The sequence below is a fragment of the Leptodactylus fuscus genome, chromosome 5, assembly GCF_031893055.1.
Source record: "Leptodactylus fuscus isolate aLepFus1 chromosome 5, aLepFus1.hap2, whole genome shotgun sequence".
Classification (NCBI taxonomy): domain Eukaryota; kingdom Metazoa; phylum Chordata; class Amphibia; order Anura; family Leptodactylidae; genus Leptodactylus; species Leptodactylus fuscus.
In genome coordinates this window covers 35759649-35787188 of record NC_134269.1, presented here as the reverse complement: position 1 = coordinate 35787188, position 27540 = coordinate 35759649, and the positions used below count along the sequence as shown (strand labels likewise).

At 46.6% G+C, this 27540-nt stretch overlaps 28 non-coding genes across 28 annotated transcripts; all 28 read right to left on the bottom strand.

Moving 5' to 3' along the window:
* Window positions 1-1191: 1191 nt before the first annotated feature.
* Window positions 1192-1284, bottom strand: TRNAI-UAU (transfer RNA isoleucine (anticodon UAU)). The gene is given in 2 exon segments: window positions 1192-1227; window positions 1247-1284. It is a non-coding gene; the product is annotated as a tRNA-Ile (tRNA).
* A 991-nt stretch (window positions 1285-2275) lies between these two features.
* TRNAR-CCU (transfer RNA arginine (anticodon CCU)) lies at window positions 2276-2348 on the bottom strand. The gene has a single exon. It is a non-coding gene; the product is annotated as a tRNA-Arg (tRNA).
* A 374-nt stretch (window positions 2349-2722) lies between these two features.
* TRNAI-UAU (transfer RNA isoleucine (anticodon UAU)) lies at window positions 2723-2815 on the bottom strand. The gene is given in 2 exon segments: window positions 2723-2758; window positions 2778-2815. It is a non-coding gene; the product is annotated as a tRNA-Ile (tRNA).
* A 991-nt stretch (window positions 2816-3806) lies between these two features.
* On the bottom strand, window positions 3807-3879 carry TRNAR-CCU (transfer RNA arginine (anticodon CCU)). Its single transcript has one exon. It is a non-coding gene; the product is annotated as a tRNA-Arg (tRNA).
* A 374-nt stretch (window positions 3880-4253) lies between these two features.
* On the bottom strand, window positions 4254-4346 carry TRNAI-UAU (transfer RNA isoleucine (anticodon UAU)). Its single transcript is given in 2 exon segments — window positions 4254-4289; window positions 4309-4346. It is a non-coding gene; the product is annotated as a tRNA-Ile (tRNA).
* Window positions 4347-5787: 1441 nt separating this feature from the next.
* Window positions 5788-5880, bottom strand: TRNAI-UAU (transfer RNA isoleucine (anticodon UAU)). The gene is given in 2 exon segments: window positions 5788-5823; window positions 5843-5880. It is a non-coding gene; the product is annotated as a tRNA-Ile (tRNA).
* A 1438-nt stretch (window positions 5881-7318) lies between these two features.
* TRNAI-UAU (transfer RNA isoleucine (anticodon UAU)) lies at window positions 7319-7411 on the bottom strand. The gene is given in 2 exon segments: window positions 7319-7354; window positions 7374-7411. It is a non-coding gene; the product is annotated as a tRNA-Ile (tRNA).
* Window positions 7412-8852: 1441 nt separating this feature from the next.
* Window positions 8853-8945, bottom strand: TRNAI-UAU (transfer RNA isoleucine (anticodon UAU)). The gene is given in 2 exon segments: window positions 8853-8888; window positions 8908-8945. It is a non-coding gene; the product is annotated as a tRNA-Ile (tRNA).
* A 991-nt stretch (window positions 8946-9936) lies between these two features.
* Window positions 9937-10009, bottom strand: TRNAR-CCU (transfer RNA arginine (anticodon CCU)). Its single transcript has one exon. It is a non-coding gene; the product is annotated as a tRNA-Arg (tRNA).
* A 1451-nt stretch (window positions 10010-11460) lies between these two features.
* Window positions 11461-11533, bottom strand: TRNAR-CCU (transfer RNA arginine (anticodon CCU)). Its single transcript has one exon. It is a non-coding gene; the product is annotated as a tRNA-Arg (tRNA).
* Window positions 11534-11907: 374 nt separating this feature from the next.
* Window positions 11908-12000, bottom strand: TRNAI-UAU (transfer RNA isoleucine (anticodon UAU)). Its single transcript is given in 2 exon segments — window positions 11908-11943; window positions 11963-12000. It is a non-coding gene; the product is annotated as a tRNA-Ile (tRNA).
* A 991-nt stretch (window positions 12001-12991) lies between these two features.
* Window positions 12992-13064, bottom strand: TRNAR-CCU (transfer RNA arginine (anticodon CCU)). Its single transcript has one exon. It is a non-coding gene; the product is annotated as a tRNA-Arg (tRNA).
* Window positions 13065-13438: 374 nt separating this feature from the next.
* TRNAI-UAU (transfer RNA isoleucine (anticodon UAU)) lies at window positions 13439-13531 on the bottom strand. Its single transcript is given in 2 exon segments — window positions 13439-13474; window positions 13494-13531. It is a non-coding gene; the product is annotated as a tRNA-Ile (tRNA).
* A 990-nt stretch (window positions 13532-14521) lies between these two features.
* On the bottom strand, window positions 14522-14594 carry TRNAR-CCU (transfer RNA arginine (anticodon CCU)). Its single transcript has one exon. It is a non-coding gene; the product is annotated as a tRNA-Arg (tRNA).
* A 371-nt stretch (window positions 14595-14965) lies between these two features.
* Window positions 14966-15058, bottom strand: TRNAI-UAU (transfer RNA isoleucine (anticodon UAU)). Its single transcript is given in 2 exon segments — window positions 14966-15001; window positions 15021-15058. It is a non-coding gene; the product is annotated as a tRNA-Ile (tRNA).
* Window positions 15059-16049: 991 nt separating this feature from the next.
* TRNAR-CCU (transfer RNA arginine (anticodon CCU)) lies at window positions 16050-16122 on the bottom strand. Its single transcript has one exon. It is a non-coding gene; the product is annotated as a tRNA-Arg (tRNA).
* Window positions 16123-16496: 374 nt separating this feature from the next.
* TRNAI-UAU (transfer RNA isoleucine (anticodon UAU)) lies at window positions 16497-16589 on the bottom strand. Its single transcript is given in 2 exon segments — window positions 16497-16532; window positions 16552-16589. It is a non-coding gene; the product is annotated as a tRNA-Ile (tRNA).
* Window positions 16590-18027: 1438 nt separating this feature from the next.
* Window positions 18028-18120, bottom strand: TRNAI-UAU (transfer RNA isoleucine (anticodon UAU)). Its single transcript is given in 2 exon segments — window positions 18028-18063; window positions 18083-18120. It is a non-coding gene; the product is annotated as a tRNA-Ile (tRNA).
* Window positions 18121-19561: 1441 nt separating this feature from the next.
* TRNAI-UAU (transfer RNA isoleucine (anticodon UAU)) lies at window positions 19562-19654 on the bottom strand. Its single transcript is given in 2 exon segments — window positions 19562-19597; window positions 19617-19654. It is a non-coding gene; the product is annotated as a tRNA-Ile (tRNA).
* Window positions 19655-20645: 991 nt separating this feature from the next.
* TRNAR-CCU (transfer RNA arginine (anticodon CCU)) lies at window positions 20646-20718 on the bottom strand. The gene has a single exon. It is a non-coding gene; the product is annotated as a tRNA-Arg (tRNA).
* Window positions 20719-22169: 1451 nt separating this feature from the next.
* TRNAR-CCU (transfer RNA arginine (anticodon CCU)) lies at window positions 22170-22242 on the bottom strand. Its single transcript has one exon. It is a non-coding gene; the product is annotated as a tRNA-Arg (tRNA).
* A 374-nt stretch (window positions 22243-22616) lies between these two features.
* TRNAI-UAU (transfer RNA isoleucine (anticodon UAU)) lies at window positions 22617-22709 on the bottom strand. Its single transcript is given in 2 exon segments — window positions 22617-22652; window positions 22672-22709. It is a non-coding gene; the product is annotated as a tRNA-Ile (tRNA).
* Window positions 22710-23700: 991 nt separating this feature from the next.
* TRNAR-CCU (transfer RNA arginine (anticodon CCU)) lies at window positions 23701-23773 on the bottom strand. The gene has a single exon. It is a non-coding gene; the product is annotated as a tRNA-Arg (tRNA).
* A 374-nt stretch (window positions 23774-24147) lies between these two features.
* TRNAI-UAU (transfer RNA isoleucine (anticodon UAU)) lies at window positions 24148-24240 on the bottom strand. Its single transcript is given in 2 exon segments — window positions 24148-24183; window positions 24203-24240. It is a non-coding gene; the product is annotated as a tRNA-Ile (tRNA).
* A 990-nt stretch (window positions 24241-25230) lies between these two features.
* TRNAR-CCU (transfer RNA arginine (anticodon CCU)) lies at window positions 25231-25303 on the bottom strand. Its single transcript has one exon. It is a non-coding gene; the product is annotated as a tRNA-Arg (tRNA).
* A 371-nt stretch (window positions 25304-25674) lies between these two features.
* TRNAI-UAU (transfer RNA isoleucine (anticodon UAU)) lies at window positions 25675-25767 on the bottom strand. The gene is given in 2 exon segments: window positions 25675-25710; window positions 25730-25767. It is a non-coding gene; the product is annotated as a tRNA-Ile (tRNA).
* A 991-nt stretch (window positions 25768-26758) lies between these two features.
* Window positions 26759-26831, bottom strand: TRNAR-CCU (transfer RNA arginine (anticodon CCU)). Its single transcript has one exon. It is a non-coding gene; the product is annotated as a tRNA-Arg (tRNA).
* Window positions 26832-27205: 374 nt separating this feature from the next.
* On the bottom strand, window positions 27206-27298 carry TRNAI-UAU (transfer RNA isoleucine (anticodon UAU)). The gene is given in 2 exon segments: window positions 27206-27241; window positions 27261-27298. It is a non-coding gene; the product is annotated as a tRNA-Ile (tRNA).
* Window positions 27299-27540: the final 242 nt, after the last annotated feature.

Here is a 27540-nt window from a genome sequence, read left to right as displayed (position 1 = left end):
TTCCCCTTGTGAATGGGTGCCTCCGTTGCCGAGATATCGCTGCCTTTGTCAACATGCAAACGAGCTATTTGGAGCAACGAGGGCGTTGCCGCTTACCTCTTTGGAGCAATGGCAACACCCTCGTTGCTCCAAAGAGCTCATTTGAGTATTGACAGAAAGAGAGAGCACTCAGGAAAGGAGGCACCCATTCGGAAGGGGGAAACACCGTTGGATTCAGGTGACCCTAACCTATCTCTCTGCGGGGCTGGTTTGCTATGCTGGGCTTGGTTACAGACTCCTTTTTTAAAAATGCAATGTGGGTGACATTGGAATGGTTCCTTATAGCGCTGTGGAGTTAGCCTGTATTTTTAGCAATCCATGCGTGTGCCCTATCCCAACAACATAGGATTGCATTGTAAAGAAATTCTGTTTGTAAAAAAAATTCACAATTGGAGGCAGATGGATATCTCCGATTCCGTACCCCGTGTTTGTCTAGGCAATGGGATATAAAGGAAGAATAAAGCAAGGTGCTGTCTTTTTCAAAAGCATAGGGCGTTCTCTGCATTCAAAGAAGATAGCGTTACACTGAATTGCTCTTCTTGGGACATAGAAATTGCCTTTTCATGTTAGTACGCGGCCAGGTTTGGCACGATCCGCTTCAGAAGCAAGCGAGACAATCACCCCGGGAAGAGGAGGCTTGAGAACTTTTAATTTGGACCTAAAACACGTCCAGGGTACGCTTGTAAAGCTTAGGCTGACAAACACCCCAGATGGGACTCAAACCCACAATCCCTGGCTTAGGAGGCCAATGGCTTATCCATTAGGCCACTGGGGCTGGATGCAGGGTACAAGCCTTATGATTCTATTTTTGAAAGAAAGCAGACATGCACCAGCCATCCAAATGCATTATCCAGATGGGACTTGTACCTTTTGCGTTCCAAATCTAAAGCTTTCTTATTGGCGTGCTTGCGTTCTTTCAAGAAGAGCCAGGGGTGCCTTTCTTGCCTCCTTTGGATGACACAGTCACAGGATATTGTTAATGGTGAAGAAGACGAAGAAGAAAAGCTTAATGGAGGGCCAGGACTCTTCCAATGCACACAAGTTTGCCTGATTTGTGATTCCGTGGTGTTGATAGATGAGGATGAGACGCCTTGAGAGACTGTGCTGCCTCGCTGCTGTTCTAAAAAAACAGATGAGGGAAGCAAGAAAGGATGCTCCAGGTGAGGCTCGAACTGACAACCTCGGCATTGCTCGACAGTTACTGCTTTATAAGTACCGCGCACTGACCGATTGCGCCACTGGAGCTTACGTGAGGTGCTGCGGGCTTGCTTTGTTTGCATGATATTTCCCAAACGATCACCGTTAAGATCGCTGACAGTAAAGATGCTCTGAATCTACTCCAAGTCGTTTTACTTCACTCTTACTGATATATGAAGTCGTGCGATCCAAGGTGCTGGCAGGTTTCATGTTGAAGGAAGTTTGTCTCCTGAATCCAGCATATCAACCCAGACCCACAGAAATAGATAGCTTAGGGTCACCTGAATTAAAGTGTGTTTTCTCCTTGTGAATGGGTGCCTCCGTTGCCGAGATATCGCTGCCTTTGTCAACATGCAAACGAGCTATTTGGAGCAACGAGGGCGTTGCCGCTTACCTCTTTGGAGCAATGGCAACACCCTCGTTGCTCCAAAGAGCTCATTTGAGTATTGACAGAAAGAGAGAGCACTCAGGAAAGGAGGCACCCATTCGGAAGGGGGAAACACCGTTGGATTCAGGTGACCCTAACCTATCTCTCTGCGGGGCTGGTTTGCTATGCTGGGCTTGGTTACAGACTCCTTTTTTAAAAATGCAATGTGGGTGACATTGGAATGGTTCCTTATAGCGCTGTGGAGTTAGCCTGTATTTTTAGTAATCCATGCGTGTGCCCTATCCCAACAACATAGGATTGCATTGTAAAGAAATTCTGTTTGTAAAAAAAATTCACAATTGGAGGCAGATGGATATCTCCGATTCCGTACCCCGTGTTTGTCTAGGCAATGGGATATAAAGGAAGAATAAAGCAAGGTGCTGTCTTTTTCAAAAGCGTAGGGCGTTCTCTGCATTCAAAGAAGATAGCGTTACACTGAATTGCTCTTCTTGGGACATAGAAATTGCCTTTTCATGTTAGTACGCGGCCAGGTTTGGCACGATCCGCTTCAGAGGCAAGCGAGACAATCACCCCGGGAAGAGGAGGCTTGAGAACTTTTAATTTGGACCTAAAACACGTCCAGGGTACGCTTGTAAAGCTTAGGCTGACAAACACCCCAGATGGGACTCGAACCCACAATCCCTGGCTTAGGAGGCCAGTGCCTTATCCATTAGGCCACTGGGGCTGGATGCAGGGCACAAGCCTTATGATTCTATTTTTCAAAGAAAGCAGACATGCACCAGCCATCCAAATGCATTATCCAGATGGGACTTGTACCTTTTGCGTTCCAAATCTAAAGCTTTCTTATTGGCGTACTTGCGTTCTTTCAAGAAGAGCCAGGGGTGCCTTTCTTGCCTCCTTTGGATGACAAAGTCACAGGATATTGTTAATGGTGAAGAAGAAGAAGAAAAGCTTAATGGAGGGCCAGGACTCTTCCAAAGCACACAAGTTTGCCTGATTTGTGATTCCGTGGTGTTGATAGATGAGGATGAGCCGCCTTGAGAGACTGTGCTGCCTCGCTGCTGTTCTAAAAAAACAGATGAGGGAAGCAAGAAAGGATGCTTCAGGTGAGGCTCGAACTGACAACCTCGGCATTGCTCGACAGTTACTGCTTTATAAGTACCGCGCGCTGACCGATTGCACCACTGAAGCTTACGTGAGGTGCTGCGGGCTTGCTTTTTTTGCATGATATTTCCCAAACGATCACCGTTAAGATCGCTGACAGTAAAGATGCTCTGAATCTACTCCAAGTCGTTTTACTTCACTCTTACTGATATATGAAGTCGTACGATCCAAGGTGCTGGCAGGTTTCATGTTGAAGGAAGTTTGTCTCCAGAATCCAGCATATCAACCCAGACCCACAGGAATAGATAGCTTAGGGTCACCTGAATTAAAGTGTGTTTTCTCCTTGTGAATGGGTGCCTTCGTTGCCGAGATATCGCTGCCTTTGTCAACATGCAAACGAGCTATTTGGAGCAACGAGGGCGTTGCCGCTTACCTCTTTGGAGCAATGGCAACACCCTCGTTGCTCCAAAGAGCTCATTTGAGTATTGACAGAAAGAGAGAGCACTCAGGAAAGGAGGCACCCATTCGGAAGGGGGAAACACCGTTGGATTCAGGTGACCCTAACCTATCTCTCTGCGGGGCTGGTTTGCTATGCTGGGCTTGGTTACAGACTCCTTTTTTAAAAATGCAATGTGGGTGACATTGGAATGGTTCCTTATAGTGCTGTGGAGTTAGCCTGTATTTTTAGCAATCCATGCGTGTGCCCTATCCCAACAACATAGGATTGCATTGTAAAGAAATTCTGTTTGTAAAAAAAATTCACAATTGGAGGCAGATTGATATCTCCGATTCCGTACGCCGTGTTTGTCTAGGCAATGGGATATAAAGGAAGAATAAAGCAAGGTGCTGTCTTTTTCAAAAGCATAGGGCGTTCTCTGCATTCAAAGAAGATAGCGTTACACTGAATTGCTCTTCTTGGGACATAGAAATTGCCTTTTCATGTTAGTACGCGGCCAGGTTTGGCACGATCCGCTTCAGAAGCAAGCGAGACAATCACCCCGGGAAGAGGAGGCTTGAGAACTTTTAATTTGGACCTAAAACAAGTCCAGGGTACGCTTGTAAAGCTTAGGCTGACAAACACCCCAGATGGGACTCGAACCCACAATCCCTGGCTTAGGAGGCCAGTGCCTTATCCATTAGGCCACTGGGGCTGGATGCAGGGCACAAGCCTTATGATTCTATTTTTCAAAGAAAGCAGACATGCACCAGCCATCCAAATGCATTATCCAGATGGGACTTGTACCTTTTGCGTTCCAAATCTAAAGCTTTCTTATTGGCGTGCTTGCGTTCTTTCAAGAAGAGCCAGGGGTGCCTTTCTTGCCTCCTTTGGATGACACAGTCACAGGATATTGTTAATGGTGAAGAAGAAGAAGAAAAGCTTAATGGAGGGCCAGGACTCTTCCAAACCACACAAGTTTGCCTGATTTGTGATTCCGTGGTGTTGATAGATGAGGATGAGGCGCCTTGAGAGACTGTGCTGCCTCGCTGCTGTTCTAAAAAAACAGATGAGGGAAGCAAGAAAGAATGCTCCAGGTGAGGCTTGAACTCACAACCTCGGCATTGCTCGACGGTTATTGCTTTATAAGTACCGCGCGCTGACCGATTGCGCCACTGGAGCTTACGTGAGGTGCTGCGGGCTTGCTTTTTTTGCAAGATATTTCCCAAACGATCACCGTTAAGATCGCTGACAGTAAAGATGCTCTGAATCTACTCCAAGTCGTTTTACTTCACTCTTACTGATATATGAAGTCGTACGATCCAAGGTGCTGGCAGGTTTCATGTTGAAGGAAATTTGTCTCCAGAATCCAGCATATCAACCCAGACCCACAGAAATAGATAGCTTAGGGTCACCTGAATTAAAGTGTGTTTTCCCCTTGTGAATGGGTGCCTCCGTTGCCGAGATATCGCTGCCTTTGTCAACATGCAAACGAGCTATTTGGAGCAACGAGGGCGTTGCCGCTTACCTCTTTGGAGCAATGGCAACACCCTCGTTGCTCCAAAGAGCTCATTTGAGCATTGACAGAAAGAGAGAGCACTCAGGAAAGGAGGCACCCATTCGGAAGGGGGAAACACCGTTGGATTCAGGTGACCCTAACCTATCTCTCTGCGGGGCTGGTTTGCTATGCTGGGCTTGGTTACAGACTCCTTTTTTAAAAATGCAATGTGGGTGACATTGGAATGGTTCCTTATAGCGCTGTGGAGTTAGCCTGTATTTTTAGCAATCCATGCGTGTGCCCTATCCCAACAACATAGGATTGCATTGTAAAGATATTCTGTTTGTAAAAAAAATTCACAATTGGAGGCAGATGGATATCTCCGATTCCGTACCCCGTGTTTGTCTAGGCAATGGGATATAAAGGAAGAATAAAGCAAGGTGCTGTCTTTTTCAAAAGCATAGGGCGTTCTCTGCATTCAAAGAAGATAGCGTTACACTGAATTGCTCTTCTTGGGACATAGAAATTGCCTTTTCATGTTAGTACGCGGCCAGGTTTGGCACGATCCGCTTCAGAAGCAAGCGAGACAATCACCCCGGGAAGAGGAGGCTCTAGAACTTTTAATTTGGACCTAAAACACGTCCAGGGTACGCTTGTAAAGCTTAGGCTGACAAACACCCCAGATGGGACTCAAACCCACAATCCCTGGCTTAGGAGGCCAATGGCTTATCCATTAGGCCACTGGGGCTGGATGCAGGGTACAAGCCTTATGATTCTATTTTTGAAAGAAAGCAGACATGCACCAGCCATCCAAATGCATTATCCAGATGGGACTTGTACCTTTTGCGTTCCAAATCTAAAGCTTTCTTATTGGCGTGCTTGCGTTCTTTCAAGAAGAGCCAGGGGTGCCTTTCTTGCCTCCTTTGGATGACACAGTCACAGGATATTGTTAATGGTGAAGAAGAAGAAGAAGAAAAGCTTAATGGAGGGCCAGGACTCTTCCAATGCACACAAGTTTGCCTGACTTGTGATTCCTTGGTGTTGATAGATGAGGATGAGGCGCCTTGAGAGACTGTGCTGCCTCGCTGCTGTTCTAAAAAAACAGATGAGGGAAGCAAGAAAGGATGCTCCAGGTGAGGCTCGAACTGACAACCTCGGCATTGCTCGACAGTTACTGCTTTATAAGTACCGCGCGCTGACCGACTGCGCCACTGGAGCTTACGTGAGGTGCTTCGGGCTTGCTTTTTTTGCATGATATTTCCCAAACGATCACCGTTAAGATCGCTGACAGTAAAGATGCTCTGAATCTACTCCAAGTCGTTTTACTTCACTCTTACTGATATATGAAGTCGTACGATCCAAGGTGCTGGCAGGTTTCATGTTGAAGGAAGTTTGTCTCCAGAATCCAGCATATCAACCCAGACCCACAGAAATAGATAGCTTAGGGTCACCTGAATTAAAGTGTGTTTTCCCCTTGTGAATGGGTGCCTCCGTTGCCGAGATATCGCTGCCTTTGTCAACATGCAAACGAGCTATTTGGAGCAACGAGGGCGTTGCCGCTTACCTCTTTGGAGAAATGGCAACACCCTCGTTGCTCTAAAGAGCTCATTTGAGTATTGACAGAAAGAGAGAGCACTCAGGAAAGGAGGCACCCATTCGGAGGGGGGAAACACCGTTGGATTCAGGTGACCCTAACCTATCTCTCTGCGGGGCTGGTTTGCTATGCTGGGCTTGGTTACAGACTCCTTTTTTAAAAATGCAATGTGGGTGACATTGGAATGGTTCCTTATAGCGCTGTGGAGTTAGCCTGTATTTTTAGCAATCCATGCGTGTGCCCTATCCCAACAACATAGGATTGCATTGTAAAGAAATTCTGTTTGTAAAAAAAATTCACAATTGGAGGCAGATGGATATCTCCGATTCCGTACGCCGTGTTTGTCTAGGCAATGGGATATAAAGGAAGAATAAAGCAAGGTGCTGTCTTTTTCAAAAGCATAGGGCGTTCTCTGCATTCAAAGAAGATAGCGTTACACTGAATTGCTCTTCTTGGGACATAGAAATTGCCTTTTCATGTTAGTACGTGGCCAGGTTTGGCACGATCCGCTTCAGAAGCAAGCGAGACAATCACCCCGGGAAGAGGAGGCTTGAGAACTTTTAATTTGGACCTAAAACACGTCCAGGGTACGCTTGTAAAGCTTAGGCTGAAATAGCCCCCAGCAGGGACTCGATCCCACAATCCCCGGCTTAGAAGGCCAGTGCCTTATCCATTAGGCCACTGGGGCTGGATGCAGGGCACAACCCTTATGATTCTATTTTTCAAAGAAAGCAGACATGCACCAGCCATCCAAATGCATTATCCAGATGGGACTTGTACCTTTTGCGTTCCTAATCTAAAGCTTTCTTATTGGCGTGCTTGCGTTCTTTCAAGGAGAGCCAGGGGTGCCTTTCTTGCCTCCTTTGGATGACACAGTCACAGGATATTGTTAATGGTGAAGAAGAAGAAGAAAAGCTTAGTGGAGGGCCAGGACTCTTCCAAACCACACAAGTTTGCCTGATTTGTGATTCCGTGGTGTTGATAGATGAGGATGAGGCGCCTTGAGAGACTGTGCTGCCTCGCTGCTGTTCTAAAAAAACAGATGAGGGAAGCAAGAAAGAATGCTCCAGGTGAGGCTCGAACTCACAACCTCGGCATTGCTCGACAGTTACTGCCTTATAAGTACCGCGCGCTGACCGATTGCGCCACTGGAGCTTACATGAGGTGCTGCGGGCTTGCTTTTTTTGCATGATATTTCCCAAACGATCACCGTTAAGATCGCTGACAGTAAAGATGCTCTGAATCTACTCCAAGTCGTTTTACTTCACTCTTACTGATATATGAAGTCGTACGATCCAAGGTGCTGGCAGGTTTCATGTTGAAGGAAGTTTGTCTCCAGAATCCAGCATATCAACCCAGACCCACAGAAATAGATAGCTTAGGGTCACCTGAATTAAAGTGTGTTTTCCCCTTGTGAATGGGTGCCTCCGTTGCCGAGATATCGCTGCCTTTGTCAACATGCAAACGAGCTATTTGGAGCAACGAGGGCGTTGCCGCTTACCTCTTTGGAGCAATGGCAACACCCTCGTTGCTCCAAAGAGCTCATTTGAGTATTGACAGAAAGAGAGAGCACTCAGGAAAGGAGGCACCCATTCGGAAGGGGGAAACACCGTTGGATTCAGGTGACCCTAACCTATCTCTCTGCGGGGCTGGTTTGCTATGCTGGGCTTGGTTACAGACTCCTTTTTTAAAAATGCAATGTGGGTGACATTGGAATGGTTCCTTATAGCGCTGTGGAGTTAGCCTGTATTTTTAGCAATCCATGCGTGTGCCCTATCCCAACAACATAGGATTGCATTGTAAAGAAATTCTGTTTGTAAAAAAAATTCACAATTGGAGGCAGATGGATATCTCCGATTCCGTACCCCGTGTTTGTCTAGGCAATGGGATATAAAGGAAGAATAAAGCAAGGTGCTGTCTTTTTCAAAAGCATAGGGCGTTCTCTGCATTCAAAGAAGATAGCGTTACACTGAATTGCTCTTCTTGGGACATAGAAATTGCCTTTTCATGTTAGTACGTGGCCAGGTTTGGCACGATCCGCTTCAGAAGCAAGCGAGACAATCACCCCGGGAAGAGGAGGCTTGAGAACTTTTAATTTGGACCTAAAACACGTCCAGGGTACGCTTGTAAAGCTTAGGCTGACAAACACCCCAGATGGGACTCAAACCCACAATCCCTGGCTTAGGAGGCCAATGGCTTATCCATTAGGCCACTGGGGCTGGATGCAGGGTACAAGCCTTATGATTCTATTTTTGAAAGAAAGCAGACATGCACCAGCCATCCAAATGCATTATCCAGATGGGACTTGTACCTTTTGCGTTCCAAATCTAAAGCTTTCTTATTGGCGTGCTTGCGTTCTTTCAAGAAGAGCCAGGGGTGCCTTTCTTGCCTCCTTTGGATGACACAGTCACAGGATATTGTTAATGGTGAAGAAGACGAAGAAGAAAAGCTTAATGGAGGGCCAGGACTCTTCCAATGCACACAAGTTTGCCTGATTTGTGATTCCGTGGTGTTGATAGATGAGGATGAGACGCCTTGAGAGACTGTGCTGCCTCGCTGCTGTTCTAAAAAAACAGATGAGGGAAGCAAGAAAGGATGCTCCAGGTGAGGCTCGAACTGACAACCTCGGCATTGCTCGACAGTTACTGCTTTATAAGTACCGCGCACTGACCGATTGCGCCACTGGAGCTTACGTGAGGTGCTGCGGGCTTGCTTTGTTTGCATGATATTTCCCAAACGATCACCGTTAAGATCGCTGACAGTAAAGATGCTCTGAATCTACTCCAAGTCGTTTTACTTCACTCTTACTGATATATGAAGTCGTGCGATCCAAGGTGCTGGCAGGTTTCATGTTGAAGGAAGTTTGTCTCCTGAATCCAGCATATCAACCCAGACCCACAGAAATAGATAGCTTAGGGTCACCTGAATTAAAGTGTGTTTTCTCCTTGTGAATGGGTGCCTCCGTTGCCGAGATATCGCTGCCTTTGTCAACATGCAAACGAGCTATTTGGAGCAACGAGGGCGTTGCCGCTTACCTCTTTGGAGCAATGGCAACACCCTCGTTGCTCCAAAGAGCTCATTTGAGTATTGACAGAAAGAGAGAGCACTCAGGAAAGGAGGCACCCATTCGGAAGGGGGAAACACCGTTGGATTCAGGTGACCCTAACCTATCTCTCTGCGGGGCTGGTTTGCTATGCTGGGCTTGGTTACAGACTCCTTTTTTAAAAATGCAATGTGGGTGACATTGGAATGGTTCCTTATAGCGCTGTGGAGTTAGCCTGTATTTTTAGTAATGCATGCGTGTGCCCTATCCCAACAACATAGGATTGCATTGTAAAGAAATTCTGTTTGTAAAAAAAATTCACAATTGGAGGCAGATGGATATCTCCGATTCCGTACCCCGTGTTTGTCTAGGCAATGGGATATAAAGGAAGAATAAAGCAAGGTGCTGTCTTTTTCAAAAGCGTAGGGCGTTCTCTGCATTCAAAGCAGATAGCGTTACACTGAATTGCTCTTCTTGGGACATAGAAATTGCCTTTTCATGTTAGTACGCGGCCAGGTTTGGCACGATCCGCTTCAGAAGCAAGCGAGACAATCACCCCGGGAAGAGGAGGCTTGAGAACTTTTAATTTGGACCTAAAACACGTCCAGGGTACGCTTGTAAAGCTTAGGCTGACAAACACCCCAGATGGGACTCGAACCCACAATCCCTGGCTTAGGAGGCCAGTGCCTTATCCATTAGGCCACTGGGGCTGGATGCAGGACACAAGCCTTATGATTCTATTTTTCAAAGAAAGCAGACATGCACCAGCCATCCAAATGCATTATCCAGATGGGACTTGTACCTTTTGCGTTCCAAATCTAAAGCTTTCTTATTGGCGTACTTGCGTTCTTTCAAGAAGAGCCAGGGGTGCCTTTCTTGCCTCCTTTGGATGACAAAGTCACAGGATATTGTTAATGGTGAAGAAGAAGAAGAAAAGCTTAATGGAGGGCCAGGACTCTTCCAAAGCACACAAGTTTGCCTGATTTGTGATTCCGTGGTGTTGATAGATGAGCCGCCTTGAGAGACTGTGCTGCCTCGCTGCTGTTCTAAAAAAACAGATGAGGGAAGCAAGAAAGGATGCTCCCGGTGAGGCTCGAACTGACAACCTCGGCATTGCTCGACAGTTACTGCTTTATAAGTACCGCGCGCCGACCGATTGCACCACTGGAGCTTACGGGAGGTGCTGCGGGCTTGCTTTTTTTGCATGATATTTCCCAAACGATCACCGTTAAGATCGCTGACAGTAAAGATGCTCTGAATCTACTCCAAGTCGTTTTACTTCACTCTTACTGATATATGAAGTCGTACGATCCAAGGTGCTGGCAGGTTTCATGTTGAAGGAAGTTTGTCTCCAGAATCCAGCATATCAATCCAGACCCACAGAAATAGATAGCTTAGGGTCACCTGAATTAAAGTGTGTTTTCTCCTTGTGAATGGGTGCCTCCGTTGCCGAGATATCGCTGCCTTTGTCAACATGCAAACGAGCTATTTGGAGCAACGAGGGCGTTGCCGCTTACCTCTTTGGAGCAATGGCAACACCCTCGTTGCTCCAAAGAGCTCATTTGAGTATTGACAGAAAGAGAGAGCACTCAGGAAAGGAGGCACCCATTCGGAAGGGGGAAACACCGTTGGATTCAGGTGACCCTAACCTATCTCTCTGCGGGGTGGTTTGCTATGCTGGGCTTGGTTACAGACTCCTTTTTTAAAAATGCAATGTGGGTGACATTGGAATGGTTCCTTATAGCGCTGTGGAGTTAGCCTGTATTTTTAGCAATCCATGCGTGTGCCCTATCCCAACAACATAGGATTGCATTGTAAAGAAATTCTGTTTGTAAAAAAAATTCACAATTGGAGGCAGATTGATATCTCCGATTCCGTACCCCGTGTTTGTCTAGGCAATGGGATATAAAGGAAGAATAAAGCAAGGTGCTGTCTTTTTCAAAAGCATAGGGCGTTCTCTGCATTCAAAGAAGATAGCGTTACACTGAATTGCTCTTCTTGGGACATAGAAATTGCCTTTTCATGTTAGTACGCGGCCAGGTATGGCACGATCCGCTTCAGAAGCAAGCGAGACAATCACCCCGGGAAGAGGAGGCTTGAGAACTTTTAATTTGGACCTAAAACACGTCCAGGGTACGCTTGTAAAGCTTAGGCTGACAAACACCCCAGATGGGACTCGAACCCACAATCCCTGGCTTAGGAGGCCAGTGCCTTATCCATTAGGCCACTGGGGCTGGATGCAGGGCACAAGCCTTATGATTCTATTTTTCAAAGAAAGCAGACATGCACCAGCCATCCAAATGCATTATCCAGATGGGACTTGTACCTTTTGCGTTCCAAATCTAAAGCTTTCTTATTGGCGTACTTGCGTTCTTTCAAGAAGAGCCAGGGGTGCCTTTCTTGCCTCCTTTGGATGACAAAGTCACAGGATATTGTTAATGGTGAAGAAGAAGAAGAAAAGCTTAATGGAGGGCCAGGACTCTTCCAAAGCACACAAGTTTGCCTGATTTGTGATTCCGTGGTGTTGATAGATGAGGATGAGGCGCCTTGAGAGACTGTGCTGCCTCGCTGCTGTTCTAAAAAAACAGATGAGGGAAGCAAGAAAGGATGCACCAGGTGAGGCTCGAACTCACAACCTCGGCATTGCTCGACAGTTACTGCTTTATAAGTACCGCGCGCTGACCGATTGCGCCACTGGAGCCTACGTGAGGTGCTGCGGGCTTGCTTTGTTTGCATGATATTTCCCAAACGATCACCGTTAAGATTGCTGACAGTAAAGATGCTCTGAATCTACTCCAAGTCGTTTTACTTCACTCTTACTGATATATGAAGTCGTACGATCCAAGGTGCTGGCAGGTTTCATGTTGAAGGAAGTTTGTCTCCAGAATCCAGCATATCAACCCAGACCCACAGAAATAGGTAGCTTAGGGTCACCTGAATTAAACTGTGTTTTCCCCTTGTGAATGGGTGCCTCCGTTGCCGAGATATCGCTGCCTTTGTCAACATGCAAACGAGCTATTTGGAGCAACGAGGGCGTTGCCGCTTACCTCTTTGGAGCAATGGCAACACCCTCGTTACTCCAAAGAGCTCATTTGAGTATTGACAGAAAGAGAGAGCACTCAGGAAAGGAGGCACCCATTCGGAAGGGGGAAACACCGTTGGATTCAGGTGACCCTAACCTATCTCTCTGCGGGGCTGGTTTGCTATGCTGGGCTTGGTTACAGACTCCTTTTTTAAAAATGCAATGTGGGTGACATTGGAATGGTTCCTTATAGCGCTGTGGAGTTAGCCTGTATTTTTAGTAATCCATGCGTGTGCCCTATCCCAACAACATAGGATTGCATTGTAAAGAAATTCTGTTTGTAAAAAAAATTCACAATTGGAGGCAGATGGATATCTCCGATTCCGTACGCCGTGCTTGTCTAGGCAATGGGATATAAAGGAAGAATAAAGCAAGGTGCTGTCTTTTTCAAAAGCATAGGGCGTTCTCTGCATTCAAAGAAGATAGCGTTACACTGAATTGCTCTTCTTGGGACATAGAAATTGCCTTTTCATGTTAGTACGTGGCCAGGTTTGGCACGATCCGCTTCAGAAGCAAGCGAGACAATCACCCCGGGAAGAGGAGGCTTGAGAACTTTTAATTTGGACCTAAAACACCTCCAGGGTACGCTTGTAAAGCTTAGGCTGACAAACACCCCAGATGGGACTCGAACCCACAATCCCTGGCTTAGGAGGCCAGTGCCTTATCCATTAGGCCACTGGGGCTGGATGCAGTGCACAAGCCTTATGATTCTATTTTTCAAAGAAAGCAGACATGCACCAGCCATCCAAATGCATTATCCAGATGGGACTTGTACCTTTTGCGTTCCAAATCTAAAGCTTTCTTATTGGCGTGCTTGCGTTCTTTCAAGAAGAGCCAGGGGTGCCTTTCTTGCCTCCTTTGGATGACACAGTCACAGGATATTGTTAATGGTGAAGTAGAAGAAAAAAAGCTTAATGGAGGGCCAGGACTCTTCCAAAGCACACAAGTTTGCCTGATTTGTGATTCCGTGGTGTTGATAGATGAGGATGAGGCGCCTTCAGAGACTGTGCTGCCTCGCTGCTGTTCTAAAAAAACAGATGAGGGAAGCAAGAAAGGATGCTCCAGGTGAGGCTCGAACTCACAACCTCGGTATTGCTCGACAGTTACTGCTTTATAAGTACCGCGCGCTGACCGATTGCGCCACTGGAGCTTACGTGAGGTGCTGCAGGCTTGCTTTTTTGCATGATATTTCCCAAACGATCACCGTTAAGATCGCTGACAGTAAAGATGCTCTGAATCTACTCCAAGTCGTTTTACTTCACTCTTACTGATATATGAAGTCGTACGATCCAAGGTGCTGGCAGGTTTCATGTTGAAGGAAGTTTGTCTCCAGAATCCAGCATATCAACCCAGACCCACAGAAATAGATAGCTTAGGGTCACCTGAATTAAACTGTGTTTTCCCCTTGTGAATGGGTGCCTCCGTTGCCGAGATATCGCTGCCTTTGTCAACATGCAAACGAGCTATTTGGAGCAACGAGGGCGTTGCCGCTTACCTCTTTGGAGCAATGGCAACACCCTCGTTGCTCCAAAGAGCTCATTTGAGTATTGACAGAAAGAGAGAGCACTCAGGAAAGGAGGCACCCATTCGGAGGGGGGAAACACCGTTGGATTCAGGTGACCCTAACCTATCTCTCTGCGGGGCTGGTTTGCTATGCTGGGCTTGGTTACAGACTCCTTTTTTAAAAATGCAATGTGGGTGACATTGGAATGGTTCCTTATAGCGCTGTGGAGTTAGCCTGTATTTTTAGCAATCCATGCGTGTGCCCTATCCCAACAACATAGGATTGCATTGTAAAGAAATTCTGTTTGTAAAAAAAATTCACAATTGGAGGCAGATGGATATCTCCGATTCCGTACGCCGTGTTTGTCTAGGCAATGGGATATAAAGGAAGAATAAAGCAAGGTGCTGTCTTTTTCAAAAGCATAGGGCGTTCTCTGCATTCAAAGAAGATAGCGTTACACTGAATTGCTCTTCTTGGGACATAGAAATTGCCTTTTCATGTTAGTACGTGGCCAGGTTTGGCACGATCCGCTTCAGAAGCAAGCGAGACAATCACCCCGGGAAGAGGAGGCTTGAGAACTTTTAATTTGGACCTAAAACACGTCCAGGGTACGCTTGTAAAGCTTAGGCTGACAAACACCCCAGATGGGACTCAAACCCACAATCCCTGGCTTAGGAGGCCAGTGCCTTACCCATTAGGCCACTGGGGCTGGATGCAGAGCACAAGCCTTATGATTCTATTTTTCAAAGAAAGCAGACATGCACCAGCCATCCAAATGCATTATCCAGATGGGACTTGTACCTTTTGCGTTCCAAATCTAAAGCTTTCTTATTGGCATACTTGAGTTCTTTCAAGAAGAGCCAGGGGTGCCTTTCTTGCCTCCTTTGGATGACACAGTCACAGGATATTGTTAATGGTGAAGAAGAAGAAAAGCTTAATGGAGGGCCAGGACTCTTCCAAAGCACACAAGTTTGCCTGATTTGTGATTCCGTGGTGTTGATAGATGAGGATGAGGCGCCTTGAGAGACTGTGCTGCCTCGCTGCTGTTCTAAAAAAACAGATGAGGGAAGCAAGAAAGGATGCTCCAGGTGAGGCTCGAACTCACAACCTCGGCATTGCTCGACAGTTACTGCTTTATAAGTACCGCGCGCTGACCGATTGCACCACTGGAGCTTACTTGAGGTGCTTCGGGCTTGCTTTTTTTGCATGATATTTCCCAAACGATCACCGTTAAGATCGCTGACAGTAAAGATGCTCTGAATCTACTCCAAGTCGTTTTACTTCACTCTTACTGATATATGAAGTCGTACGATCCAAGGTGCTGGCAGGTTTCATGTTGAAGGAAGTTTGTCTCCAGAATCCAGCATATCAACCCAGACCCACAGAAATAGATAGCTTAGGGTCACCTGAATTAAACTGTGTTTTCCCCTTGTGAATGGGTGCCTCCGTTGCCGAGATATCGCTGCCTTTGTCAACATGCAAACGAGCTATTTGGAGCAACGAGGGCGTTGCCGCTTACCTCTTTGGAGCAATGGCAACACCCTCGTTGCTCCAAAGAGCTCATTTGAGTATTGACAGAAAGAGAGAGCACTCAGGAAAGGAGGCACCCATTCGGAAGGGGGAAACACCGTTGGATTCAGGTGACCCTAACCTATCTCTCTGCGGGGCTGGTTTGCTATGCTGGGCTTGGTTACAGACTCCTTTTTTAAAAATGCAATGTGGGTGACATTGGAATGGTTCCTTATAGCGCTGTGGAGTTAGCCTGTATTTTTAGTAATGCATGCGTGTGCCCTATCCCAACAACATAGGATTGCATTGTAAAGAAATTCTGTTTGTAAAAAAAATTCACAATTGGAGGCAGATGGATATCTCCGATTCCGTACCCCGTGTTTGTCTAGGCAATGGGATATAAAGGAAGAATAAAGCAAGGTGCTGTCTTTTTCAAAAGCATAGGGCGTTCTCTGCATTCAAAGAAGATAGCGTTACACTGAATTGCTCTTCTTGGGACATAGAAATTGCCTTTTCATGTTAGTACGCGGCCAGGTTTGGCACGATCCGCTTCAGAAGCAAGTGAGACAATCACCCCGGGAAGAGGAGGCTTGAGAACTTTTAATTTGGACCTAAAACACCTCCAGGGTACGCTTGTAAAGCTTAGGCTGACAAACACCCCAGATGGGACTCAAACCCACAATCCCTGGCTTAGGAGGCCAGTGCCTTATCCATTAGGCCACTGGGGCTGGATGCAGTGCACAAGCCTTATGATTCTATTTTTCAAAGAAAGCAGACATGCACCAGCCATCCAAATGCATTATCCAGATGGGACTTGTACCTTTTGCGTTCCAAATCTAAAGCTTTCTTATTGGCGTGCTTGCGTTCTTTCAAGAAGAGCCAGGGGTGCCTTTCTTGCCTCCTTTGGATGACACAGTCATAGGATATTGTTAATGGTGAAGAAGAAGAAGAAAAGCTTAATGGAGGGCCAGGACTCTTCCAAACCACACAAGTTTGCCTGATTTGTGATTCCGTGGTGTTGATAGATGAGGATGAGGCGCCTTGAGAGACTGTGCTGCCTCGCTGCTGTTCTAAAAAAACAGATGAGGGAAGCAAGAAAGAATGCTCCAGGTGAGGCTCGAACTCACAACCTCGGCATTGCTCGACAGTTACTGCTTTATAAGTACCGCGCGCTGACCGATTGCGCCACTGGAGCTTACGTGAGGTGCTGCGGGCTTGCTTTTTTTGCATGATATTTCCCAAACGATCACCGTTAAGATCGCTGACAGTAAAGATGCTCTGAATCTACTCCAAGTCGTTTTACTTCACTCTTACTGATATATGAAGTCGTACGATCCAAGGTGCTGGCAGGTTTCATGTTGAAGGAAGTTTGTCTCCAGAATCCAGCATATCAACCCAGACCCACAGAAATAGATAGCTTAGGGTCACCTCAATTAAACTGTGTTTTCCCCTTGTGAATGGGTGCCTCCGTTGCTGAGATATCGCTGCCTTTGTCAACATGCAAACGAGCTATTTGGAGCAACGAGGGCGTTGCCGCTTACCTCTTTGGAGCAATGGCAACACCCTCGTTACTCCAAAGAGCTCATTTGAGTATTGACAGAAAGAGAGAGCACTCAGGAAAGGAGGCACCCATTCGGAAGGGGGAAACACCGTTGGATTCAGGTGACCCTAACCTATCTCTCTGCGGGGCTGGTTTGCTATGCTGGGCTTGGTTACAGACTCCTTTTTTAAAAATGCAATGTGGGTGACATTGGAATGGTTCCTTATAGCGCTGTGGAGTTAGCCTGTATTTTTAGCAATCCATGCGTGTGCCCTATCCCAACAACATAGGATTGCATTGTAAAGAAATTCTGTTTGTAAAAAAAATTCACAATTGGAGGCAGATGGATATCTCCGATTCCGTACGCCGTGTTTGTCTAGGCAATGGGATATAAAGGAAGAATAAAGCAAGGTGCTGTCTTTTTCAAAAGCATAGGGCGTTCTCTGCATTCAAAGAAGATAGCGTTACACTGAATTGCTCTTCTTGGGACATAGAAATTGCCTTTTCATGTTAGTACGTGGCCAGGTTTGGCACGATCCGCTTCAGAAGCAAGCGAGACAATCACCCCGGGAAGAGGAGGCTTGAGAACTTTTAATTTGGACCTAAAACACGTCCAGGGTACGCTTGTAAAGCTTAGGCTGAAAAAGCCCCCAGCAGGGACTCGAGCCCACAATCCCCGGCTTAGAAGGCCAGTGCCTTATCCATTAGGCCACTGGGGCTGGATGCAGGGCACAACCCTTATGATTCTATTTTTCAAAGAAAGCAGACATGCACCAGCCATCCAAATGCATTATCCAGATGGGACTTGTACCTTTTGCGTTCCTAATCTAAAGCTTTCTTATTGGCGTGCTTGCGTTCTTTCAAGGAGAGCCAGGGGTGCCTTTCTTGCCTCCTTTGGATGACACAGTCACAGGATATTGTTAATGGTGAAGAAGAAGAAGAAAAGCTTAGTGGAGGGCCAGGACTCTTCCAAACCACACAAGTTTGCCTGATTTGTGATTCCGTGGTGTTGATAGATGAGGATGAGGCGCCTTGAGAGACTGTGCTGCCTCGCTGCTGTTCTAAAAAAACAGATGAGGGAAGCAAGAAAGAATGCTCCAGGTGAGGCTCGAACTCACAACCTCGGCATTGCTCGACAGTTACTGCCTTATAAGTACCGCGCGCTGACCGATTGCGCCACTGGAGCTTACATGAGGTGCTGCGGGCTTGCTTTTTTTGCATGATATTTCCCAAACGATCACCGTTAAGATCGCTGACAGTAAAGATGCTCTGAATCTACTCCAAGTCGTTTTACTTCACTCTTACTGATATATGAAGTCGTACGATCCAAGGTGCTGGCAGGTTTCATGTTGAAGGAAGTTTGTCTCCAGAATCCAGCATATCAACCCAGACCCACAGAAATAGATAGCTTAGGGTCACCTGAATTAAAGTGTGTTTTCCCCTTGTGAATGGGTGCCTCCGTTGCCGAGATATCGCTGCCTTTGTCAACATGCAAACGAGCTATTTGGAGCAACGAGGGCGTTGCCGCTTACCTCTTTGGAGCAATGGCAACACCCTCGTTGCTCCAAAGAGCTCATTTGAGTATTGACAGAAAGAGAGAGCACTCAGGAAAGGAGGCACCCATTCGGAAGGGGGAAACACCGTTGGATTCAGGTGACCCTAACCTATCTCTCTGCGGGGCTGGTTTGCTATGCTGGGCTTGGTTACAGACTCCTTTTTTAAAAATGCAATGTGGGTGACATTGGAATGGTTCCTTATAGCGCTGTGGAGTTAGCCTGTATTTTTAGCAATCCATGCGTGTGCCCTATCCCAACAACATAGGATTGCATTGTAAAGAAATTCTGTTTGTAAAAAAAATTCACAATTGGAGGCAGATGGATATCTCCGATTCCGTACCCCGTGTTTGTCTAGGCAATGGGATATAAAGGAAGAATAAAGCAAGGTGCTGTCTTTTTCAAAAGCATAGGGCGTTCTCTGCATTCAAAGAAGATAGCGTTACACTGAATTGCTCTTCTTGGGACATAGAAATTGCCTTTTCATGTTAGTACGTGGCCAGGTTTGGCACGATCCGCTTCAGAAGCAAGCGAGACAATCACCCCGGGAAGAGGAGGCTTGAGAACTTTTAATTTGGACCTAAAACACGTCCAGGGTACGCTTGTAAAGCTTAGGCTGACAAACACCCCAGATGGGACTCAAACCCACAATCCCTGGCTTAGGAGGCCAATGGCTTATCCATTAGGCCACTGGGGCTGGATGCAGGGTACAAGCCTTATGATTCTATTTTTGAAAGAAAGCAGACATGCACCAGCCATCCAAATGCATTATCCAGATGGGACTTGTACCTTTTGCGTTCCAAATCTAAAGCTTTCTTATTGGCGTGCTTGCGTTCTTTCAAGAAGAGCCAGGGGTGCCTTTCTTGCCTCCTTTGGATGACACAGTCACAGGATATTGTTAATGGTGAAGAAGACGAAGAAGAAAAGCTTAATGGAGGGCCAGGACTCTTCCAATGCACACAAGTTTGCCTGATTTGTGATTCCGTGGTGTTGATAGATGAGGATGAGACGCCTTGAGAGACTGTGCTGCCTCGCTGCTGTTCTAAAAAAACAGATGAGGGAAGCAAGAAAGGATGCTCCAGGTGAGGCTCGAACTGACAACCTCGGCATTGCTCGACAGTTACTGCTTTATAAGTACCGCGCACTGACCGATTGCGCCACTGGAGCTTACGTGAGGTGCTGCGGGCTTGCTTTGTTTGCATGATATTTCCCAAACGATCACCGTTAAGATCGCTGACAGTAAAGATGCTCTGAATCTACTCCAAGTCGTTTTACTTCACTCTTACTGATATATGAAGTCGTGCGATCCAAGGTGCTGGCAGGTTTCATGTTGAAGGAAGTTTGTCTCCTGAATCCAGCATATCAACCCAGACCCACAGAAATAGATAGCTTAGGGTCACCTGAATTAAAGTGTGTTTTCTCCTTGTGAATGGGTGCCTCCGTTGCCGAGATATCGCTGCCTTTGTCAACATGCAAACGAGCTATTTGGAGCAACGAGGGCGTTGCCGCTTACCTCTTTGGAGCAATGGCAACACCCTCGTTGCTCCAAAGAGCTCATTTGAGTATTGACAGAAAGAGAGAGCACTCAGGAAAGGAGGCACCCATTCGGAAGGGGGAAACACCGTTGGATTCAGGTGACCCTAACCTATCTCTCTGCGGGGCTGGTTTGCTATGCTGGGCTTGGTTACAGACTCCTTTTTTAAAAATGCAATGTGGGTGACATTGGAATGGTTCCTTATAGCGCTGTGGAGTTAGCCTGTATTTTTAGTAATGCATGCGTGTGCCCTATCCCAACAACATAGGATTGCATTGTAAAGAAATTCTGTTTGTAAAAAAAATTCACAATTGGAGGCAGATGGATATCTCCGATTCCGTACCCCGTGTTTGTCTAGGCAATGGGATATAAAGGAAGAATAAAGCAAGGTGCTGTCTTTTTCAAAAGCGTAGGGCGTTCTCTGCATTCAAAGCAGATAGCGTTACACTGAATTGCTCTTCTTGGGACATAGAAATTGCCTTTTCATGTTAGTACGCGGCCAGGTTTGGCACGATCCGCTTCAGAAGCAAGCGAGACAATCACCCCGGGAAGAGGAGGCTTGAGAACTTTTAATTTGGACCTAAAACACGTCCAGGGTACGCTTGTAAAGCTTAGGCTGACAAACACCCCAGATGGGACTCGAACCCACAATCCCTGGCTTAGGAGGCCAGTGCCTTATCCATTAGGCCACTGGGGCTGGATGCAGGACACAAGCCTTATGATTCTATTTTTCAAAGAAAGCAGACATGCACCAGCCATCCAAATGCATTATCCAGATGGGACTTGTACCTTTTGCGTTCCAAATCTAAAGCTTTCTTATTGGCGTACTTGCGTTCTTTCAAGAAGAGCCAGGGGTGCCTTTCTTGCCTCCTTTGGATGACAAAGTCACAGGATATTGTTAATGGTGAAGAAGAAGAAGAAAAGCTTAATGGAGGGCCAGGACTCTTCCAAAGCACACAAGTTTGCCTGATTTGTGATTCCGTGGTGTTGATAGATGAGCCGCCTTGAGAGACTGTGCTGCCTCGCTGCTGTTCTAAAAAAACAGATGAGGGAAGCAAGAAAGGATGCTCCCGGTGAGGCTCGAACTGACAACCTCGGCATTGCTCGACAGTTACTGCTTTATAAGTACCGCGCGCCGACCGATTGCACCACTGGAGCTTACGGGAGGTGCTGCGGGCTTGCTTTTTTTGCATGATATTTCCCAAACGATCACCGTTAAGATCGCTGACAGTAAAGATGCTCTGAATCTACTCCAAGTCGTTTTACTTCACTCTTACTGATATATGAAGTCGTACGATCCAAGGTGCTGGCAGGTTTCATGTTGAAGGAAGTTTGTCTCCAGAATCCAGCATATCAATCCAGACCCACAGAAATAGATAGCTTAGGGTCACCTGAATTAAAGTGTGTTTTCTCCTTGTGAATGGGTGCCTCCGTTGCCGAGATATCGCTGCCTTTGTCAACATGCAAACGAGCTATTTGGAGCAACGAGGGCGTTGCCGCTTACCTCTTTGGAGCAATGGCAACACCCTCGTTGCTCCAAAGAGCTCATTTGAGTATTGACAGAAAGAGAGAGCACTCAGGAAAGGAGGCACCCATTCGGAAGGGGGAAACACCGTTGGATTCAGGTGACCCTAACCTATCTCTCTGCGGGGTGGTTTGCTATGCTGGGCTTGGTTACAGACTCCTTTTTTAAAAATGCAATGTGGGTGACATTGGAATGGTTCCTTATAGCGCTGTGGAGTTAGCCTGTATTTTTAGCAATCCATGCGTGTGCCCTATCCCAACAACATAGGATTGCATTGTAAAGAAATTCTGTTTGTAAAAAAAATTCACAATTGGAGGCAGATTGATATCTCCGATTCCGTACCCCGTGTTTGTCTAGGCAATGGGATATAAAGGAAGAATAAAGCAAGGTGCTGTCTTTTTCAAAAGCATAGGGCGTTCTCTGCATTCAAAGAAGATAGCGTTACACTGAATTGCTCTTCTTGGGACATAGAAATTGCCTTTTCATGTTAGTACGCGGCCAGGTATGGCACGATCCGCTTCAGAAGCAAGCGAGACAATCACCCCGGGAAGAGGAGGCTTGAGAACTTTTAATTTGGACCTAAAACACGTCCAGGGTACGCTTGTAAAGCTTAGGCTGACAAACACCCCAGATGGGACTCGAACCCACAATCCCTGGCTTAGGAGGCCAGTGCCTTATCCATTAGGCCACTGGGGCTGGATGCAGGGCACAAGCCTTATGATTCTATTTTTCAAAGAAAGCAGACATGCACCAGCCATCCAAATGCATTATCCAGATGGGACTTGTACCTTTTGCGTTCCAAATCTAAAGCTTTCTTATTGGCGTACTTGCGTTCTTTCAAGAAGAGCCAGGGGTGCCTTTCTTGCCTCCTTTGGATGACAAAGTCACAGGATATTGTTAATGGTGAAGAAGAAGAAGAAAAGCTTAATGGAGGGCCAGGACTCTTCCAAAGCACACAAGTTTGCCTGATTTGTGATTCCGTGGTGTTGATAGATGAGGATGAGGCGCCTTGAGAGACTGTGCTGCCTCGCTGCTGTTCTAAAAAAACAGATGAGGGAAGCAAGAAAGGATGCACCAGGTGAGGCTCGAACTCACAACCTCGGCATTGCTCGACAGTTACTGCTTTATAAGTACCGCGCGCTGACCGATTGCGCCACTGGAGCCTACGTGAGGTGCTGCGGGCTTGCTTTGTTTGCATGATATTTCCCAAACGATCACCGTTAAGATTGCTGACAGTAAAGATGCTCTGAATCTACTCCAAGTCGTTTTACTTCACTCTTACTGATATATGAAGTCGTACGATCCAAGGTGCTGGCAGGTTTCATGTTGAAGGAAGTTTGTCTCCAGAATCCAGCATATCAACCCAGACCCACAGAAATAGGTAGCTTAGGGTCACCTGAATTAAACTGTGTTTTCCCCTTGTGAATGGGTGCCTCCGTTGCCGAGATATCGCTGCCTTTGTCAACATGCAAACGAGCTATTTGGAGCAACGAGGGCGTTGCCGCTTACCTCTTTGGAGCAATGGCAACACCCTCGTTACTCCAAAGAGCTCATTTGAGTATTGACAGAAAGAGAGAGCACTCAGGAAAGGAGGCACCCATTCGGAAGGGGGAAACACCGTTGGATTCAGGTGACCCTAACCTATCTCTCTGCGGGGCTGGTTTGCTATGCTGGGCTTGGTTACAGACTCCTTTTTTAAAAATGCAATGTGGGTGACATTGGAATGGTTCCTTATAGCGCTGTGGAGTTAGCCTGTATTTTTAGTAATCCATGCGTGTGCCCTATCCCAACAACATAGGATTGCATTGTAAAGAAATTCTGTTTGTAAAAAAAATTCACAATTGGAGGCAGATGGATATCTCCGATTCCGTACGCCGTGCTTGTCTAGGCAATGGGATATAAAGGAAGAATAAAGCAAGGTGCTGTCTTTTTCAAAAGCATAGGGCGTTCTCTGCATTCAAAGAAGATAGCGTTACACTGAATTGCTCTTCTTGGGACATAGAAATTGCCTTTTCATGTTAGTACGTGGCCAGGTTTGGCACGATCCGCTTCAGAAGCAAGCGAGACAATCACCCCGGGAAGAGGAGGCTTGAGAACTTTTAATTTGGACCTAAAACACCTCCAGGGTACGCTTGTAAAGCTTAGGCTGACAAACACCCCAGATGGGACTCGAACCCACAATCCCTGGCTTAGGAGGCCAGTGCCTTATCCATTAGGCCACTGGGGCTGGATGCAGTGCACAAGCCTTATGATTCTATTTTTCAAAGAAAGCAGACATGCACCAGCCATCCAAATGCATTATCCAGATGGGACTTGTACCTTTTGCGTTCCAAATCTAAAGCTTTCTTATTGGCGTGCTTGCGTTCTTTCAAGAAGAGCCAGGGGTGCCTTTCTTGCCTCCTTTGGATGACACAGTCACAGGATATTGTTAATGGTGAAGTAGAAGAAAAAAAGCTTAATGGAGGGCCAGGACTCTTCCAAAGCACACAAGTTTGCCTGATTTGTGATTCCGTGGTGTTGATAGATGAGGATGAGGCGCCTTCAGAGACTGTGCTGCCTCGCTGCTGTTCTAAAAAAACAGATGAGGGAAGCAAGAAAGGATGCTCCAGGTGAGGCTCGAACTCACAACCTCGGTATTGCTCGACAGTTACTGCTTTATAAGTACCGCGCGCTGACCGATTGCGCCACTGGAGCTTACGTGAGGTGCTGCGGGCTTGCTTTTTTGCATGATATTTCCCAAACGATCACCGTTAAGATCGCTGACAGTAAAGATGCTCTGAATCTACTCCAAGTCGTTTTACTTCACTCTTACTGATATATGAAGTCGTACGATCCAAGGTGCTGGCAGGTTTCATGTTGAAGGAAGTTTGTCTCCAGAATCCAGCATATCAACCCAGACCCACAGAAATAGATAGCTTAGGGTCACCTGAATTAAACTGTGTTTTCCCCTTGTGAATGGGTGCCTCCGTTGCCGAGATATCGCTGCCTTTGTCAACATGCAAACGAGCTATTTGGAGCAACGAGGGCGTTGCCGCTTACCTCTTTGGAGCAATGGCAACACCCTCGTTGCTCCAAAGAGCTCATTTGAGTATTGACAGAAAGAGAGAGCACTCAGGAAAGGAGGCACCCATTCGGAGGGGGGAAACACCGTTGGATTCAGGTGACCCTAACCTATCTCTCTGCGGGGCTGGTTTGCTATGCTGGGCTTGGTTACAGACTCCTTTTTTAAAAATGCAATGTGGGTGACATTGGAATGGTTCCTTATAGCGCTGTGGAGTTAGCCTGTATTTTTAGCAATCCATGCGTGTGCCCTATCCCAACAACATAGGATTGCATTGTAAAGAAATTCTGTTTGTAAAAAAAATTCACAATTGGAGGCAGATGGATATCTCCGATTCCGTACGCCGTGTTTGTCTAGGCAATGGGATATAAAGGAAGAATAAAGCAAGGTGCTGTCTTTTTCAAAAGCATAGGGCGTTCTCTGCATTCAAAGAAGATAGCGTTACACTGAATTGCTCTTCTTGGGACATAGAAATTGCCTTTTCATGTTAGTACGTGGCCAGGTTTGGCACGATCCGCTTCAGAAGCAAGCGAGACAATCACCCCGGGAAGAGGAGGCTTGAGAACTTTTAATTTGGACCTAAAACACGTCCAGGGTACGCTTGTAAAGCTTAGGCTGACAAACACCCCAGATGGGACTCAAACCCACAATCCCTGGCTTAGGAGGCCAGTGCCTTACCCATTAGGCCACTGGGGCTGGATGCAGAGCACAAGCCTTATGATTCTATTTTTCAAAGAAAGCAGACATGCACCAGCCATCCAAATGCATTATCCAGATGGGACTTGTACCTTTTGCGTTCCAAATCTAAAGCTTTCTTATTGGCATACTTGAGTTCTTTCAAGAAGAGCCAGGGGTGCCTTTCTTGCCTCCTTTGGATGACACAGTCACAGGATATTGTTAATGGTGAAGAAGAAGAAAAGCATAATGGAGGGCCAGGACTCTTCCAAAGCACACAAGTTTGCCTGATTTGTGATTCCGTGGTGTTGGTAGATGAGGATGAGGCGCCTTGAGAGACTGTGCTGCCTCGCTGCTGTTCTAAAAAAACAGATGAGGGAAGCAAGAAAGGATGCTCCAGGTGAGGCTCGAACTCACAACCTCGGCATTGCTCGACAGTTACTGCTTTATAAGTACCGCGCGCTGACCGATTGCACCACTGGAGCTTACTTGAGGTGCTTCGGGCTTGCTTTTTTTGCATGATATTTCCCAAACGATCACCGTTAAGATCGCTGACAGTAAAGATGCTCTGAATCTACTCCAAGTCGTTTTACTTCACTCTTACTGATATATGAAGTCGTACGATCCAAGGTGCTGGCAGGTTTCATGTTGAAGGAAGTTTGTCTCCAGAATCCAGCATATCAACCCAGACCCACAGAAATAGATAGCTTAGGGTCACCTGAATTAAACTGTGTTTTCCCCTTGTGAATGGGTGCCTCCGTTGCCGAGATATCGCTGCCTTTGTCAACATGCAAACGAGCTATTTGGAGCAACGAGGGCGTTGCCGCTTACCTCTTTGGAGCAATGGCAACACCCTCGTTGCTCCAAAGAGCTCATTTGAGTATTGACAGAAAGAGAGAGCACTCAGGAAAGGAGGCACCCATTCGGAAGGGGGAAACACCGTTGGATTCAGGTGACCCTAACCTATCTCTCTGCGGGGCTGGTTTGCTATGCTGGGCTTGGTTACAGACTCCTTTTTTAAAAATGCAATGTGGGTGACATTGGAATGGTTCCTTATAGCGCTGTGGAGTTAGCCTGTATTTTTAGTAATGCATGCGTGTGCCCTATCCCAACAACATAGGATTGCATTGTAAAGAAATTCTGTTTGTAAAAAAAATTCACAATTGGAGGCAGATGGATATCTCCGATTCCGTACCCCGTGTTTGTCTAGGCAATGGGATATAAAGGAAGAATAAAGCAAGGTGCTGTCTTTTTCAAAAGCATAGGGCGTTCTCTGCATTCAAAGAAGATAGCGTTACACTGAATTGCTCTTCTTGGGACATAGAAATTGCCTTTTCATGTTAGTACGCGGCCAGGTTTGGCACGATCCGCTTCAGAAGCAAGCGAGACAATCACCCCGGGAAGAGGAGGCTTGAGAACTTTTAATTTGGACCTAAAACACCTCCAGGGTACGCTTGTAAAGCTTAGGCTGACAAACACCCCAGATGGGACTCAAACCCACAATCCCTGGCTTAGGAGGCCAGTGCCTTATCCATTAGGCCACTGGGGCTGGATGCAGTGCACAAGCCTTATGATTCTATTTTTCAAAGAAAGCAGACATGCACCAGCCATCCAAATGCATTATCCAGATGGGACTTGTACCTTTTGCGTTCCAAATCTAAAGCTTTCTTATTGGCGTGCTTGCGTTCTTTCAAGAAGAGCCAGGGGTGCCTTTCTTGCCTCCTTTGGATGACACAGTCACAGGATATTGTTAATGGTGAAGTAGAAGAAAAAAAGCTTAATGGAGGGCCAGGACTCTTCCAAAGCACACAAGTTTGCCTGATTTGTGATTCCGTGGTGTTGATAGATGAGGATGAGGCGCCTTCAGAGACTGTGCTGCCTCGCTGCTGTTCTAAAAAAACAGATGAGGGAAGCAAGAAAGGATGCTCCAGGTGAGGCTCGAACTCACAACCTCGGTATTGCTCGACAGTTACTGCTTTATAAGTACCGCGCGCTGACCGATTGCGCCACTGGAGCTTACGTGAGGTGCTGCGGGCTTGCTTTTTTGCATGATATTTCCCAAACGATCACCGTTAAGATCGCTGACAGTAAAGATGCTCTGAATCTACTCCAAGTCGTTTTACTTCACTCTTACTGATATATGAAGTCGTACGATCCAAGGTGCTGGCAGGTTTCATGTTGAAGGAAGTTTGTCTCCAGAATCCAGCATATCAACCCAGACCCACAGAAATAGATAGCTTAGGGTCACCTGAATTAAA